The following is a 16,274-nucleotide window of genomic DNA, read 5'->3' as shown; positions in this document are numbered from 1 at the left end:
TGAAATATGGACGTCTTTTGAATTTTTTGGTCGGTATACGACCCCAGGATTTGTTTTCAGGCCAGGTGTCATTTACAGGCCTGCAATTATTTTGAATATCAACTGACCATTAGCGCTGGGATTAAAGCTGCTGTTGTGCGAATCGGCCACAAGGTGGCAGCGGTTCTCCTTTACCAAATCTGGTTACTGGGACAACAGAGCCTCAATGCAAGTCGTGTTCTAGGTTGTAATTTAGAATGGAATGTGCCAGGAAAGAGCCCCTTAAGTTTGTCTCACTACGTCTTGTTCGTGTTTTTAACTTCACTTTTATTTTTTATCACAGCAAGTTTGATTACAATGTTTGGCTTGTTGCAGGTGTGCAAGATGTGGATCTTTTACACATATACATATGTCTGTTCCTCCTGGGATCCTTTTCCCATGTACGTTATGACAGAATGTTGAGTAGTCTTCAAAACTCACCTGCGCAACTACCCAGCAGCCCATGGGGCTCCCGTGGTCAGGCCCCTCCCAGGATATGGGGCTCACCTGGGCAGGTCCCCAGCAGCCCACGGGGCTCTCATGGTCAGGCCACTCCCAGGTTATGGAGCTCACCTGTGCAACTACCCAGCAGCCCATGGGGCTCCCGTGATCAGGCCCCTCCCAGGATATGGAGCTCCCCTGAGCAGATACCACGGCAGGGCTGGGCACACAGGAACCGTGCACATAGCCCTCATTGCAGAGTACCCCAGATGGCCTGTCACTCAGAGCTGACACAGGGCACCTCAGAGCAGGACTTGAACTAACAAACAGCAGCTCCGACAGGTCTGTGACACTGGGCATCACTCCGTGCGGCCTCCCTCTGCCTGCTCTTCCAGACACTTCCACTGCAGCTGGGGCACCAGGCCTCTGTCTCCACCCATCACCCCTCCTCTCCCTGACTCCTGGGTTCCTCTCGTTAGGAGAGGGTCTTCTTGAAGTTGTCTCCCACTCATGGGCCAGATAAAATGATTAGAAAACGATCCGGAGCTGCAGCCCCTTGCCTATCCTGACTCCCAGGAGCCCACACCTGTTCCTTGGACCTGGCCTGTTCAGCGAGGTCCATTTTCTGCAATGTGAGCCCATGAGAGGTGAGGATTGGCTGACCCGGGCAGCCTGACGCTGCCAGCCAGCCCTCCCCAGGTGTGCCTGGGTTGAGGTCAATATAAACACCACTCCAGGCAGCAAGAGCCCCTGCAGCTGTGCCTGATGCCATAGTCTCTGCCCTGTCAGCAGTCTCGGGGCTGTGCTGGTGGGATGGAGTGAGGGGCCACGGCTTTGTGGGTGGCCCGGTGTGAGTGGGGCTCTGCTGGACTTTCTGCAGGAGTTGCCAGGCTGCCACCTGCTAAAGAAGAGGATGTGTCACCCATACCTTCCGCTGGAATTTCTCCCCGGGCAGAGGTGAGGAAGGGAAAAAGCTGTTGGGTCTGGGACAAGAGGGGTATCTCAGGCAGGGAAATGGAAAGCTTCCAGAAGAGTGCCCGGGGCCAGGACCATCCTGGCTGGCCTGCAGGCACCAAGTCGGCCTGCGTGCTGTCGCTGGTGTGGCTTCACAGCCCTTCCTCTAGGCTTTCAAGTCCTTGTACATATTCAGGTGTTTTACTTGGGAAGGGTGGGAACAGTTCAGCAGCAGCTGGCCTGGGGCTCAGCTCACGTTTACTCACAGACGCCTCGGCACGGTCCCCCAGCTTTGCAATGAGGAAGCTCCTTGCGGGGGTGCTGCTGGCTGCATGGTAGATGATTCCCCACCTCTGACCATCTTTAGAATTATTTACCACTGGAGCAAATGCCCTGATAGGGTTTTCCTCTGAATAACTGGTGGGTAGTTTTTGTTTTTGTTTTTTTTTTGGTTCAAGGTAGATTTGATTCCTCTTTTATGTATTTATAGATATAAGCATGGAAATAGTTCATTCATATAAATACATCTGTGTGAAGGCAAGAACTTTTTTCTGTTTTATTTTTAAATTTTATTTATTTTTTAAAATTTTGAAATTTAATTTTATTTATTTTTTTATACAGCAGGTTATTATTAGTTATGTATTTTATACATATACATGTATACAGGTCAATCCCAATCTCCCAACTCATCCCACCACCACCACCCCATGGCTTCCCCCCCTTGGTGTCCGTACGTTTGTTCTCTACCTCTGTGTCTCTATTTCTGCCCTGCAAACCGGTTCACCTGTACCATTTTTCTAGGCTCCATATATATGCATTAATATACAATATTTGTTTTTCTCTTTCTGACTTACTTCACTCTGTATGACAGTCTCTAGATCCATCGACGTCTCTACAAATGACCCAGTTTCATTCCTTTGTATGGCTGAGTAATATTCCATTTTATATATGCACCACATCTTTATCCATTGGTCTGTCTGTGGGCATGTAGGTTGCTTCCATTACCTGGCTATTGTAACTAGTGCTGCAATGAACATTGTGGTGAATGTGTCTTTTTGATTTATGGTTTTCTCTGGGTATATGCCCAGAAGTGGGATTGCTGGATCATATGGGAATTCTATATTTAGTTTTTTAAGGAGCGTCCATACTGTTCTCCATAGTGACTGTATCAATTTACATTCCCACCAAGAGTGGAAGAGGGTTCCTTTTCTCCACACCCTCCCCAGCATTTGTTGTTTGTAGATTTTCTGATGATGCCCATTCTAACAGGTGTGTGGTGATACCTCATTGTAGTTTTGATTTGCATTTCTCTAATAATTAGTGATGTTGAGCAGCTTTCCATGTGCGTCTTGGCCATCTCTGTGTCTTCTTTGAAGAAATGTCTATTTAGATCTTCTACCCATTTTTGTATTGGGTTGTTTGCTTTTTGAATATTAAGCTGCATGAGCTGTTTATATATATTGGAGATTAAACCTTTGTCCATTGATTCGTTGGCAAATATTTTCTCCCATTCTGAGGGTTGCCTTTTTCCATTCCCGTTTTTTAACCAAAAAAATAAAGAAAGAAAAAGAAGCAGAACACAAATGTGCGTAAAATATGCCTCTTGAAACTGTCGTTTTGAAATATGGACGTCTTTTGAATTTTTTGGTCGGTATACGACCCCAGGATTTGTTTTCAGGCCAGGTGTCATTTACAGGCCTGCAATTATTTTGAATATCAACTGACCATTAGCGCTGGGATTAAAGCTGCTGTTGTGCGAATCGGCCACAAGGTGGCAGCGGTTCTCCTTTACCAAATCTGGTTACTGGGACAACAGAGCCTCAATGCAAGTCGTGTTCTAGGTTGTAATTTAGAATGGAATGTGCCAGGAAAGAGCCCCTTAAGTTTGTCTCACTACGTCTTGTTCGTGTTTTTAATTTCACTTTTATTTTTTATCACAGCAAGTTTGATTACAATGTTTGGCTTGTTGCAGGTGTGCAAGATGTGGATCTTTTACACATATACATATGTCTGTTCCTCCTGGGATCCTTTTCCCATGTACGTTATGACAGAATGTTGAGTAGTCTTCAAAACTCACCTGCGCAACTACCCAGCAGCCCATGGGGCTCCCGTGGTCAGGCCCCTCCCAGGATATGGGGCTCACCTGGGCAGGTCCCCAGCAGCCCACGGGGCTCTCATGGTCAGGCCACTCCCAGGTTATGGAGCTCACCTGTGCAACTACCCAGCAGCCCATGGGGCTCCCGTGATCAGGCCCCTCCCAGGATATGGAGCTCCCCTGAGCAGATACCACGGCAGGGCTGGGCACACAGGAACCGTGCACATAGCCCTCATTGCAGAGTACCCCAGATGGCCTGTCACTCAGAGCTGACACAGGGCACCTCAGAGCAGGACTTGAACTAACAAACAGCAGCTCCGACAGGTCTGTGACACTGGGCATCACTCCGTGCGGCCTCCCTCTGCCTGCTCTTCCAGACACTTCCACTGCAGCTGGGGCACCAGGCCTCTGTCTCCACCCATCACCCCTCCTCTCCCTGACTCCTGGGTTCCTCTCGTTAGGAGAGGGTCTTCTTGAAGTTGTCTCCCACTCATGGGCCAGATAAAATGATTAGAAAACGATCCGGAGCTGCAGCCCCTTGCCTATCCTGACTCCCAGGAGCCCACACCTGTTCCTTGGACCTGGCCTGTTCAGCGAGGTCCATTTTCTGCAATGTGAGCCCATGAGAGGTGAGGATTGGCTGACCCGGGCAGCCTGACGCTGCCAGCCAGCCCTCCCCAGGTGTGCCTGGGTTGAGGTCAATATAAACACCACTCCAGGCAGCAAGAGCCCCTGCAGCTGTGCCTGATGCCATAGTCTCTGCCCTGTCAGCAGTCTCGGGGCTGTGCTGGTGGGATGGAGTGAGGGGCCACGGCTTTGTGGGTGGCCCGGTGTGAGTGGGGCTCTGCTGGACTTTCTGCAGGAGTTGCCAGGCTGCCACCTGCTAAAGAAGAGGATGTGTCACCCATACCTTCCGCTGGAATTTCTCCCCGGGCAGAGGTGAGGAAGGGAAAAAGCTGTTGGGTCTGGGACAAGAGGGGTATCTCAGGCAGGGAAATGGAAAGCTTCCAGAAGAGTGCCCGGGGCCAGGACCATCCTGGCTGGCCTGCAGGCACCAAGTCGGCCTGCGTGCTGTCGCTGGTGTGGCTTCACAGCCCTTCCTCTAGGCTTTCAAGTCCTTGTACATATTCAGGTGTTTTACTTGGGAAGGGTGGGAACAGTTCAGCAGCAGCTGGCCTGGGGCTCAGCTCACGTTTACTCACAGACGCCTCGGCACGGTCCCCCAGCTTTGCAATGAGGAAGCTCCTTGCGGGGGTGCTGCTGGCTGCATGGTAGATGATTCCCCACCTCTGACCATCTTTAGAATTATTTACCACTGGAGCAAATGCCCTGATAGGGTTTTCCTCTGAATAACTGGTGGGTAGTTTTTGTTTTTGTTTTTTTTTTGGTTCAAGGTAGATTTGATTCCTCTTTTATGTATTTATAGATATAAGCATGGAAATAGTTCATTCATATAAATACATCTGTGTGAAGGCAAGAACTTTTTTCTGTTTTATTTTTAAATTTTATTTATTTTTTAAAATTTTGAAATTTAATTTTATTTATTTTTTTATACAGCAGGTTATTATTAGTTATGTATTTTATACATATACATGTATACAGGTCAATCCCAATCTCCCAACTCATCCCACCACCACCACCCCATGGCTTCCCCCCCTTGGTGTCCGTACGTTTGTTCTCTACCTCTGTGTCTCTATTTCTGCCCTGCAAGCCGGTTCACCTGTACCATTTTTCTAGGCTCCATATATATGCATTAATATACAATATTTGTTTTTCTCTTTCTGACTTACTTCACTCTGTATGACAGTCTCTAGATCCATCGACGTCTCTACAAATGACCCAGTTTCATTCCTTTGTATGGCTGAGTAATATTCCATTTTATATATGCACCACATCTTTATCCATTGGTCTGTCTGTGGGCATGTAGGTTGCTTCCATTACCTGGCTATTGTAACTAGTGCTGCAATGAACATTGTGGTGAATGTGTCTTTTTGATTTATGGTTTTCTCTGGGTATATGCCCAGAAGTGGGATTGCTGGATCATATGGGAATTCTATATTTAGTTTTTTAAGGAGCGTCCATACTGTTCTCCATAGTGACTGTATCAATTTACATTCCCACCAAGAGTGGAAGAGGGTTCCTTTTCTCCACACCCTCCCCAGCATTTGTTGTTTGTAGATTTTCTGATGATGCCCATTCTAACAGGTGTGTGGTGATACCTCATTGTAGTTTTGATTTGCATTTCTCTAATAATTAGTGATGTTGAGCAGCTTTCCATGTGCGTCTTGGCCATCTCTGTGTCTTCTTTGAAGAAATGTCTATTTAGATCTTCTACCCATTTTTGTATTGGGTTGTTTGCTTTTTGAATATTAAGCTGCATGAGCTGTTTATATATATTGGAGATTAAACCTTTGTCCATTGATTCGTTGGCAAATATTTTCTCCCATTCTGAGGGTTGCCTTTTTCCATTCCCGTTTTTTAACCAAAAAAATAAAGAAAGAAAAAGAAGCAGAACACAAATGTGCGTAAAATATGCCTCTTGAAACTGTCGTTTTGAAATATGGACGTCTTTTGAATTTTTTGGTCGGTATACGACCCCAGGATTTGTTTTCAGGCCAGGTGTCATTTACAGGCCTGCAATTATTTTGAATATCAACTGACCATTAGCGCTGGGATTAAAGCTGCTGTTGTGCGAATCGGCCACAAGGTGGCAGCGGTTCTCCTTTACCAAATCTGGTTACTGGGACAACAGAGCCTCAATGCAAGTCGTGTTCTAGGTTGTAATTTAGAATGGAATGTGCCAGGAAAGAGCCCCTTAAGTTTGTCTCACTACGTCTTGTTCGTGTTTTTAATTTCACTTTTATTTTTTATCACAGCAAGTTTGATTACAATGTTTGGCTTGTTGCAGGTGTGCAAGATGTGGATCTTTTACACATATACATATGTCTGTTCCTCCTGGGATCCTTTTCCCATGTACGTTATGACAGAATGTTGAGTAGTCTTCAAAACTCACCTGCGCAACTACCCAGCAGCCCATGGGGCTCCCGTGGTCAGGCCCCTCCCAGGATATGGGGCTCACCTGGGCAGGTCCCCAGCAGCCCACGGGGCTCTCATGGTCAGGCCACTCCCAGGTTATGGAGCTCACCTGTGCAACTACCCAGCAGCCCATGGGGCTCCCGTGATCAGGCCCCTCCCAGGATATGGAGCTCCCCTGAGCAGATACCACGGCAGGGCTGGGCACACAGGAACCGTGCACATAGCCCTCATTGCAGAGTACCCCAGATGGCCTGTCACTCAGAGCTGACACAGGGCACCTCAGAGCAGGACTTGAACTAACAAACAGCAGCTCCGACAGGTCTGTGACACTGGGCATCACTCCGTGCGGCCTCCCTCTGCCTGCTCTTCCAGACACTTCCACTGCAGCTGGGGCACCAGGCCTCTGTCTCCACCCATCACCCCTCCTCTCCCTGACTCCTGGGTTCCTCTCGTTAGGAGAGGGTCTTCTTGAAGTTGTCTCCCACTCATGGGCCAGATAAAATGATTAGAAAACGATCCGGAGCTGCAGCCCCTTGCCTATCCTGACTCCCAGGAGCCCACACCTGTTCCTTGGACCTGGCCTGTTCAGCGAGGTCCATTTTCTGCAATGTGAGCCCATGAGAGGTGAGGATTGGCTGACCCGGGCAGCCTGACGCTGCCAGCCAGCCCTCCCCAGGTGTGCCTGGGTTGAGGTCAATATAAACACCACTCCAGGCAGCAAGAGCCCCTGCAGCTGTGCCTGATGCCATAGTCTCTGCCCTGTCAGCAGTCTCGGGGCTGTGCTGGTGGGATGGAGTGAGGGGCCACGGCTTTGTGGGTGGCCCGGTGTGAGTGGGGCTCTGCTGGACTTTCTGCAGGAGTTGCCAGGCTGCCACCTGCTAAAGAAGAGGATGTGTCACCCATACCTTCCGCTGGAATTTCTCCCCGGGCAGAGGTGAGGAAGGGAAAAAGCTGTTGGGTCTGGGACAAGAGGGGTATCTCAGGCAGGGAAATGGAAAGCTTCCAGAAGAGTGCCCGGGGCCAGGACCATCCTGGCTGGCCTGCAGGCACCAAGTCGGCCTGCGTGCTGTCGCTGGTGTGGCTTCACAGCCCTTCCTCTAGGCTTTCAAGTCCTTGTACATATTCAGGTGTTTTACTTGGGAAGGGTGGGAACAGTTCAGCAGCAGCTGGCCTGGGGCTCAGCTCACGTTTACTCACAGACGCCTCGGCACGGTCCCCCAGCTTTGCAATGAGGAAGCTCCTTGCGGGGGTGCTGCTGGCTGCATGGTAGATGATTCCCCACCTCTGACCATCTTTAGAATTATTTACCACTGGAGCAAATGCCCTGATAGGGTTTTCCTCTGAATAACTGGTGGGTAGTTTTTGTTTTTGTTTTTTTTTTGGTTCAAGGTAGATTTGATTCCTCTTTTATGTATTTATAGATATAAGCATGGAAATAGTTCATTCATATAAATACATCTGTGTGAAGGCAAGAACTTTTTTCTGTTTTATTTTTAAATTTTATTTATTTTTTAAAATTTTGAAATTTAATTTTATTTATTTTTTTATACAGCAGGTTATTATTAGTTATGTATTTTATACATATACATGTATACAGGTCAATCCCAATCTCCCAACTCATCCCACCACCACCACCCCATGGCTTCCCCCCCTTGGTGTCCGTACGTTTGTTCTCTACCTCTGTGTCTCTATTTCTGCCCTGCAAGCCGGTTCATCTGTACCATTTTTCTAGGCTCCATATATATGCATTAATATACAATATTTGTTTTTCTCTTTCTGACTTACTTCACTCTGTATGACAGTCTCTAGATCCATCGACGTCTCTACAAATGACCCAGTTTCATTCCTTTGTATGGCTGAGTAATATTCCATTTTATATATGCACCACATCTTTATCCATTGGTCTGTCTGTGGGCATGTAGGTTGCTTCCATTACCTGGCTATTGTAACTAGTGCTGCAATGAACATTGTGGTGAATGTGTCTTTTTGATTTATGGTTTTCTCTGGGTATATGCCCAGAAGTGGGATTGCTGGATCATATGGGAATTCTATATTTAGTTTTTTAAGGAGCGTCCATACTGTTCTCCATAGTGACTGTATCAATTTACATTCCCACCAAGAGTGGAAGAGGGTTCCTTTTCTCCACACCCTCCCCAGCATTTGTTGTTTGTAGATTTTCTGATGATGCCCATTCTAACAGGTGTGTGGTGATACCTCATTGTAGTTTTGATTTGCATTTCTCTAATAATTAGTGATGTTGAGCAGCTTTCCATGTGCGTCTTGGCCATCTCTGTGTCTTCTTTGAAGAAATGTCTATTTAGATCTTCTACCCATTTTTGTATTGGGTTGTTTGCTTTTTGAATATTAAGCTGCATGAGCTGTTTATATATATTGGAGATTAAACCTTTGTCCATTGATTCGTTGGCAAATATTTTCTCCCATTCTGAGGGTTGCCTTTTTCCATTCCCGTTTTTTAACCAAAAAAATAAAGAAAGAAAAAGAAGCAGAACACAAATGTGCGTAAAATATGCCTCTTGAAACTGTCGTTTTGAAATATGGACGTCTTTTGAATTTTTTGGTCGGTATACGACCCCAGGATTTGTTTTCAGGCCAGGTGTCATTTACAGGCCTGCAATTATTTTGAATATCAACTGACCATTAGCGCTGGGATTAAAGCTGCTGTTGTGCGAATCGGCCACAAGGTGGCAGCGGTTCTCCTTTACCAAATCTGGTTACTGGGACAACAGAGCCTCAATGCAAGTCGTGTTCTAGGTTGTAATTTAGAATGGAATGTGCCAGGAAAGAGCCCCTTAAGTTTGTCTCACTACGTCTTGTTCGTGTTTTTAATTTCACTTTTATTTTTTATCACAGCAAGTTTGATTACAATGTTTGGCTTGTTGCAGGTGTGCAAGATGTGGATCTTTTACACATATACATATGTCTGTTCCTCCTGGGATCCTTTTCCCATGTACGTTATGACAGAATGTTGAGTAGTCTTCAAAACTCACCTGCGCAACTACCCAGCAGCCCATGGGGCTCCCGTGGTCAGGCCCCTCCCAGGATATGGGGCTCACCTGGGCAGGTCCCCAGCAGCCCACGGGGCTCTCATGGTCAGGCCACTCCCAGGTTATGGAGCTCACCTGTGCAACTACCCAGCAGCCCATGGGGCTCCCGTGATCAGGCCCCTCCCAGGATATGGAGCTCCCCTGAGCAGATACCACGGCAGGGCTGGGCACACAGGAACCGTGCACATAGCCCTCATTGCAGAGTACCCCAGATGGCCTGTCACTCAGAGCTGACACAGGGCACCTCAGAGCAGGACTTGAACTAACAAACAGCAGCTCCGACAGGTCTGTGACACTGGGCATCACTCCGTGCGGCCTCCCTCTGCCTGCTCTTCCAGAGACTTCCACTGCAGCTGGGGCACCAGGCCTCTGTCTCCACCTATCACCCCTCCTCTCCCTGACTCCTGGGTTCCTCTCGTTAGGAGAGGGTCTTCTTGAAGTTGTCTCCCACTCATGGGCCAGATAAAATGATTAGAAAACGATCCGGAGCTGCAGCCCCTTGCCTATCCTGACTCCCAGGAGCCCACACCTGTTCCTTGGACCTGGCCTGTTCAGCGAGGTCCATTTTCTGCAATGTGAGCCCATGAGAGGTGAGGATTGGCTGACCCGGGCAGCCTGACGCTGCCAGCCAGCCCTCCCCAGGTGTGCCTGGGTTGAGGTCAATATAAACACCACTCCAGGCAGCAAGAGCCCCTGCAGCTGTGCCTGATGCCATAGTCTCTGCCCTGTCAGCAGTCTCGGGGCTGTGCTGGTGGGATGGAGTGAGGGGCCACGGCTTTGTGGGTGGCCCGGTGTGAGTGGGGCTCTGCTGGACTTTCTGCAGGAGTTGCCAGGCTGCCACCTGCTAAAGAAGAGGATGTGTCACCCATACCTTCCGCTGGAATTTCTCCCCGGGCAGAGGTGAGGAAGGGAAAAAGCTGTTGGGTCTGGGACAAGAGGGGTATCTCAGGCAGGGAAATGGAAAGCTTCCAGAAGAGTGCCCGGGGCCAGGACCATCCTGGCTGGCCTGCAGGCACCAAGTCGGCCTGCGTGCTGTCGCTGGTGTGGCTTCACAGCCCTTCCTCTAGGCTTTCAAGTCCTTGTACATATTCAGGTGTTTTACTTGGGAAGGGTGGGAACAGTTCAGCAGCAGCTGGCCTGGGGCTCAGCTCACGTTTACTCACAGACGCCTCGGCACGGTCCCCCAGCTTTGCAATGAGGAAGCTCCTTGCGGGGGTGCTGCTGGCTGCATGGTAGATGATTCCCCACCTCTGACCATCTTTAGAATTATTTACCACTGGAGCAAATGCCCTGATAGGGTTTTCCTCTGAATAACTGGTGGGTAGTTTTTGTTTTTGTTTTTTTTTTGGTTCAAGGTAGATTTGATTCCTCTTTTATGTATTTATAGATATAAGCATGGAAATAGTTCATTCATATAAATACATCTGTGTGAAGGCAAGAACTTTTTTCTGTTTTATTTTTAATTTTTATTTATTTTTTAAAATTTTGAAATTTAATTTTATTTATTTTTTTATACAGCAGGTTATTATTAGTTATGTATTTTATACATATACATGTATACAGGTCAATCCCAATCTCCCAACTCATCCCACCACCACCACCCCATGGCTTCCCCCCCTTGGTGTCCGTACGTTTGTTCTCTACCTCTGTGTCTCTATTTCTGCCCTGCAAACCGGTTCATCTGTACCATTTTTCTAGGCTCCATATATATGCATTAATATACAATATTTGTTTTTCTCTTTCTGACTTACTTCACTCTGTATGACAGTCTCTAGATCCATCGACGTCTCTACAAATGACCCAGTTTCATTCCTTTGTATGGCTGAGTAATATTCCATTTTATATATGCACCACATCTTTATCCATTGGTCTGTCTGTGGGCATGTAGGTTGCTTCCATTACCTGGCTATTGTAACTAGTGCTGCAATGAACATTGTGGTGAATGTGTCTTTTTGATTTATGGTTTTCTCTGGGTATATGCCCAGAAGTGGGATTGCTGGATCATATGGGAATTCTATATTTAGTTTTTTAAGGAGCGTCCATACTGTTCTCCATAGTGACTGTATCAATTTACATTCCCACCAAGAGTGGAAGAGGGTTCCTTTTCTCCACACCCTCCCCAGCATTTGTTGTTTGTAGATTTTCTGATGATGCCCATTCTAACAGGTGTGTGGTGATACCTCATTGTAGTTTTGATTTGCATTTCTCTAATAATTAGTGATGTTGAGCAGCTTTCCATGTGCGTCTTGGCCATCTCTGTGTCTTCTTTGAAGAAATGTCTATTTAGATCTTCTACCCATTTTTGTATTGGGTTGTTTGCTTTTTGAATATTAAGCTGCATGAGCTGTTTATATATATTGGAGATTAAACCTTTGTCCATTGATTCGTTGGCAAATATTTTCTCCCATTCTGAGGGTTGCCTTTTTCCATTCCCGTTTTTTAACCAAAAAAATAAAGAAAGAAAAAGAAGCAGAACACAAATGTGCGTAAAATATGCCTCTTGAAACTGTCGTTTTGAAATATGGACGTCTTTTGAATTTTTTGGTCGGTATACGACCCCAGGATTTGTTTTCAGGCCGGGTGTCATTTACAGGCCTGCAATTATTTTGAATATCAACTGACCATTAGCGCTGGGATTAAAGCTGCTGTTGTGCGTATCGGCCACAAGGTGGCAGCGGTTCTCCTTTATCAAATCTGGTTACTGGGACAACAGAGCCTCAATGCAAGTCGTGTTCTAGGTTGTAATTTAGAATGGAATGTGCCAGGAAAGAGCCCCTTAAGTTTGTCTCACTACGTCTTGTTCGTGTTTTTAATTTCACTTTTATTTTTTATCACAGCAAGTTTGATTACAATGTTTGGCTTGTTGCAGGTGTGCAAGATGTGGATCTTTTACACATATACATATGTCTGTTCCTCCTGGGATCCTTTTCCCATGTACGTTATGACAGAATGTTGAGTAGTCTTCAAAACTCACCTGCGCAACTACCCAGCAGCCCATGGGGCTCCCGTGGTCAGGCCCCTCCCAGGATATGGGGCTCACCTGGGCAGGTCCCCAGCAGCCCACGGGGCTCTCATGGTCAGGCCACTCCCAGGTTATGGAGCTCACCTGTGCAACTACCCAGCAGCCCATGGGGCTCCCGTGATCAGGCCCCTCCCAGGATATGGAGCTCCCCTGAGCAGATACCACGGCAGGGCTGGGCACACAGGAACCGTGCACATAGCCCTCATTGCAGAGTACCCCAGATGGCCTGTCACTCAGAGCTGACACAGGGCACCTCAGAGCAGGACTTGAACTAACAAACAGCAGCTCCGACAGGTCTGTGACACTGGGCATCACTCCGTGCGGCCTCCCTCTGCCTGCTCTTCCAGACACTTCCACTGCAGCTGGGGCACCAGGCCTCTGTCTCCACCCATCACCCCTCCTCTCCCTGACTCCTGGGTTCCTCTCGTTAGGAGAGGGTCTTCTTGAAGTTGTCTCCCACTCATGGGCCAGATAAAATGATTAGAAAACGATCCGGAGCTGCAGCCCCTTGCCTATCCTGACTCCCAGGAGCCCACACCTGTTCCTTGGACCTGGCCTGTTCAGCGAGGTCCATTTTCTGCAATGTGAGCCCATGAGAGGTGAGGATTGGCTGACCCGGGCAGCCTGACGCTGCCAGCCAGCCCTCCCCAGGTGTGCCTGGGTTGAGGTCAATATAAACACCACTCCAGGCAGCAAGAGCCCCTGCAGCTGTGCCTGATGCCATAGTCTCTGCCCTGTCAGCAGTCTCGGGGCTGTGCTGGTGGGATGGAGTGAGGGGCCACGGCTTTGTGGGTGGCCCGGTGTGAGTGGGGCTCTGCTGGACTTTCTGCAGGAGTTGCCAGGCTGCCACCTGCTAAAGAAGAGGATGTGTCACCCATACCTTCCGCTGGAATTTCTCCCCGGGCAGAGGTGAGGAAGGGAAAAAGCTGTTGGGTCTGGGACAAGAGGGGTATCTCAGGCAGGGAAATGGAAAGCTTCCAGAAGAGTGCCCGGGGCCAGGACCATCCTGGCTGGCCTGCAGGCACCAAGTCGGCCTGCGTGCTGTCGCTGGTGTGGCTTCACAGCCCTTCCTCTAGGCTTTCAAGTCCTTGTACATATTCAGGTGTTTTACTTGGGAAGGGTGGGAACAGTTCAGCAGCAGCTGGCCTGGGGCTCAGCTCACGTTTACTCACAGACGCCTCGGCACGGTCCCCCAGCTTTGCAATGAGGAAGCTCCTTGCGGGGGTGCTGCTGGCTGCATGGTAGATGATTCCCCACCTCTGACCATCTTTAGAATTATTTACCACTGGAGCAAATGCCCTGATAGGGTTTTCCTCTGAATAACTGGTGGGTAGTTTTTGTTTTTGGTTTTTTTTTGGTTCAAGGTAGATTTGATTCCTCTTTTATGTATTTATAGATATAAGCATGGAAATAGTTCATTCATATAAATACATCTGTGTGAAGGCAAGAACTTTTTTCTGTTTTATTTTTAATTTTTATTTATTTTTTAAAATTTTGAAATTTAATTTTATTTATTTTTTTATACAGCAGGTTATTATTAGTTATGTATTTTATACATATACATGTATACAGGTCAATCCCAATCTCCCAACTCATCCCACCACCACCACCCCATGGCTTCCCCCCCTTGGTGTCCGTACGTTTGTTCTCTACCTCTGTGTCTCTATTTCTGCCCTGCAAACCGGTTCATCTGTACCATTTTTCTAGGCTCCATATATATGCATTAATATACAATATTTGTTTTTCTCTTTCTGACTTACTTCACTCTGTATGACAGTCTCTAGATCCATCGACGTCTCTACAAATGACCCAGTTTCATTCCTTTGTATGGCTGAGTAATATTCCATTTTATATATGCACCACATCTTTATCCATTGGTCTGTCTGTGGGCATGTAGGTTGCTTCCATTACCTGGCTATTGTAACTAGTGCTGCAATGAACATTGTGGTGAATGTGTCTTTTTGATTTATGGTTTTCTCTGGGTATATGCCCAGAAGTGGGATTGCTGGATCATATGGGAATTCTATATTTAGTTTTTTAAGGAGCGTCCATACTGTTCTCCATAGTGACTGTATCAATTTACATTCCCACCAAGAGTGGAAGAGGGTTCCTTTTCTCCACACCCTCCCCAGCATTTGTTGTTTGTAGATTTTCTGATGATGCCCATTCTAACAGGTGTGTGGTGATACCTCATTGTAGTTTTGATTTGCATTTCTCTAATAATTAGTGATGTTGAGCAGCTTTCCATGTGCGTCTTGGCCATCTCTGTGTCTTCTTTGAAGAAATGTCTATTTAGATCTTCTACCCATTTTTGTATTGGGTTGTTTGCTTTTTGAATATTAAGCTGCATGAGCTGTTTATATATATTGGAGATTAAACCTTTGTCCATTGATTCGTTGGCAAATATTTTCTCCCATTCTGAGGGTTGCCTTTTTCCATTCCCGTTTTTTAACCAAAAAAATAAAGAAAGAAAAAGAAGCAGAACACAAATGTGCGTAAAATATGCCTCTTGAAACTGTCGTTTTGAAATATGGACGTCTTTTGAATTTTTTGGTCGGTATACGACCCCAGGATTTGTTTTCAGGCCGGGTGTCATTTACAGGCCTGCAATTATTTTGAATATCAACTGACCATTAGCGCTGGGATTAAAGCTGCTGTTGTGCGAATCGGCCACAAGGTGGCAGCGGTTCTCCTTCACCAAATCTGGTTACTGGGACAACAGAGCCTCAATGCAAGTCGTGTTCTAGGTTGTAATTTAGAATGGAATGTGCCAGGAAAGAGCCCCTTAAGTTTGTCTCACTACGTCTTGTTCGTGTTTTTAATTTCACTTTTATTTTTTATCACAGCAAGTTTGATTACAATTTTTGGCTTGTTGCAGGTGTGCAAGATGTGGATCTTTTACACATATACATATGTCTGTTCCTCCTGGGATCCTTTTCCCATGTACGTTATGACAGAATGTTGAGTAGTCTTCAAAACTCACCTGCGCAACTACCCAGCAGCCCATGGGGCTCCCGTGGTCAGGCCCCTCCCAGGATATGGGGCTCACCTGGGCAGGTCCCCAGCAGCCCACGGGGCTCTCATGGTCAGGCCACTCCCAGGTTATGGAGCTCACCTGTGCAACTACCCAGCAGCCCATGGGGCTCCCGTGATCAGGCCCCTCCCAGGATATGGAGCTCCCCTGAGCAGATACCACGGCAGGGCTGGGCACACAGGAACCGTGCACATAGCCCTCATTGCAGAGTACCCCAGATGGCCTGTCACTCAGAGCTGACACAGGGCACCTCAGAGCAGGACTTGAACTAACAAACAGCAGCTCCGACAGGTCTGTGACACTGGGCATCACTCCGTGCGGCCTCCCTCTGCCTGCTCTTCCAGACACTTCCACTGCAGCTGGGGCACCAGGCCTCTGTCTCCACCCATCACCCCTCCTCTCCCTGACTCCTGGGTTCCTCTCGTTAGGAGAGGGTCTTCTTGAAGTTGTCTCCCACTCATGGGCCAGATAAAATGATTAGAAAACGATCCGGAGCTGCAGCCCCTTGCCTATCCTGACTCCCAGGAGCCCACACCTGTTCCTTGGACCTGGCCTGTTCAGCGAGGTCCATTTTCTGCAATGTGAGCCCATGAGAGGTGAGGATTGGCT

The sequence above is a fragment of the Mesoplodon bidens genome (genome assembly GCF_964165515.1).
Source record: "Mesoplodon bidens genome assembly, chromosome: 8".
In the NCBI taxonomy this organism is placed as follows: Eukaryota; Metazoa; Chordata; class Mammalia; order Artiodactyla; family Ziphiidae; genus Mesoplodon; species Mesoplodon bidens.
The sequence above is the reverse complement of the archived record's forward strand: the minus strand, read 5'-3'. Positions refer to the sequence as shown.